The following is a 2,294-nucleotide window of genomic DNA, read 5'->3' on the forward strand; positions in this document are numbered from 1 at the left end:
GCTGCCCTCTCATTCATTGATCCGCTAACCGCTATGTTATGCTCACGTGTTCTGGTAATAATAGCTTTCTAGGATTAAACATTATTTGGATAATTGGTAAAAAAAATCAATTCTCTTAATAGCCCTACTGTGTGTTAGACCTACCTGAAAAACTAAAAAGCTATTTATTTCATTTGTAGGCCTATCGTGATTTTTTTTTATTTGTGCTATCATTAGTAATTTCTTTATTTGTTCTTATTTTATTATTAGCTGCTTAGCCTCCTTGTCATTTTTTATTCAATTCAAAGTTTTAAATCAATCTCGTGCTACTGCACCAAAATGACCCCAGCTGTAAAATCAAAAATACACTGAGTGAGCAAAACTTTCATTATCATTATAAGTAGCTATCTCACAATGTTTACATATGAATAAAAGCCTACATTGAAATCTGTCATATAAATTGGTCTCTTCATTAGAAATTAGCCTACCGATTGCCACCATTGATAGACACATTTTTTTAAATAATATTAAAAATATCTGTATGACATTATATTCTGCAGTTCTTCCCTGCTGTACCGAATATCTATACTTTTCAAATTATCATATCGAAGTTAGAAATTCAAATATTGTGACAAAATAATTTTTGTAGGGTGCCACAAGTTTGTTAAAATTTCCAAAGGGTGCCGCGACTAAAGAAAGGTTGGGAAACACTGCTCTAATCAACATGGGCATGGACAAATAATGTGTTTATTATTAGTGAAACCATAGTCAACATAGAGCATGTTTCAAAGCTCATAGATGTTTTTCAAAGAACTTGTTCATGTCTATTAGACACATGAAAAAAGAACATAGAAATACCAGGCTCCCATTACTTCTCTTTCTTTGCACTGAGCAATTCATTTACTTACACAAGCCTGTTTACATTATTTGTACAAAAACGTTTCTTAGAATATTCATCAAGTAACATCATAAGGATATTTTGAGATTGTTGATGCACTAATGTGGACCGCACTAGTTGAAACACAATTACGGTTTGAACTTTAAATTGAAGCCGCAGCTCAGTTTTCAGAGTTTTGAAGATGCTTTCAGAAGGATTCTTCTGGACTTTGCTAGTGGTGATTGGCGAAGCCTTATGCTAATGAGCTCTTTAACAGTGAGAGAATCTCCTGTGTGGCTCTAAAAGCTTTTCCTGATGGCTGTTCAGCCCACATCTGTGCGCTTCTGCCTCTCGTCTGCGCCACCTTTAATTGGCTTTTGTCTCAAGGACGAGGGAAGCAGTGAGTCTGCTGCTCTCTATTAACGACTCTGTTCCTCCAATTGATCTCCTGGGTAATAAATGGCTGCTTTCTAATTAAGAGAGCCAGTAGTTCAGAGCAGACGAGTCTCTTAAAGTGCTGATGTCTGGATTATTGTGCAGCGGCGTGTGAAAACGGCTCCGTCTGCGCACGACATCTGGCTTTATCTTTAACCCTTCTTGGGCGGATTTGTTTATTTAACCAGGGTTTGGTCACATGACAAAATTCATGGGTTTTTGCATTCATCAGAACACATAATCATAATCTCTAGAACTGCTCTGAGTCACTTCATGAGAAAACTATCGTCGTATACAAACAGACACCAATGTTTCAGGAGTTTAGTACACAGAATGGGACACGTGCTTATTAGATAACCGTATTTGAGTTGATGTATATGCTTTTATTTTTTTTCAAAGCATTGTTAGATGCAGTGTTTCCTGTAGTTGGTTGCAAATATTTGGTTTCAAAAACAGTATCAGTAAACAATTTCTTATGATTTTAAATCTGCATTGAACTTCAGATCAATCTCAAAGTAAAAGGCGGTACTAAAGTCTGATTTTGTGGTGGATGTGTTCAATTATTTTAATGAATAATATCAATTATCTTCATTGAAGTGATGAAGGATTTTTGAAGTCTGGCAGTAATGAGTGTTGAGCACTACTGTAAGGTTAACCCCGCATGGTGTAAATGTTTGAAAATGGTTAGCAGTTGAAAACAGTCATTAGAAATGTTTAAAAAAAGTCATCAAAAATTAAACAAAAGTAAGCAGTTACATTACTTTAATAAAGTAATTAAAAAAGTTACACTACTATTACATTTTAAATAGGGTAACTTGTAATCTGTAACCTATTACATTTCCAAAGTAACCTTCCCAACACTGTGTGTATATATATATATATTTACATTTACATTTAGTCATTTAGCAGACACTTTTATCCAAAGCGACAATAGAAGCGACAAAGCGACAATAGAAGCAATCAAAACTAACAAAAGAGCAACAATATGTAAGTGCAAATGACA

General features: G+C 34.6%; 1 protein-coding gene across 1 annotated transcript in view; it reads left to right on the forward strand.

The window, feature by feature from the left end:
• The window catches only part of b3galnt2 (beta-1,3-N-acetylgalactosaminyltransferase 2), a 37,726-nt gene that overhangs the window by 15,130 nt on the left and 20,302 nt on the right, over positions 1 to 2,294 (forward strand). The window lies entirely within an intron of this gene.

The sequence above is a fragment of the Sinocyclocheilus grahami genome, unplaced genomic scaffold, assembly GCF_001515645.1.
Source record: "Sinocyclocheilus grahami isolate Dianchi unplaced genomic scaffold, SAMN03320097.WGS_v1.1 scaffold616.1, whole genome shotgun sequence".
NCBI lineage: Eukaryota > Metazoa > Chordata > Actinopteri > Cypriniformes > Cyprinidae > Sinocyclocheilus > Sinocyclocheilus grahami.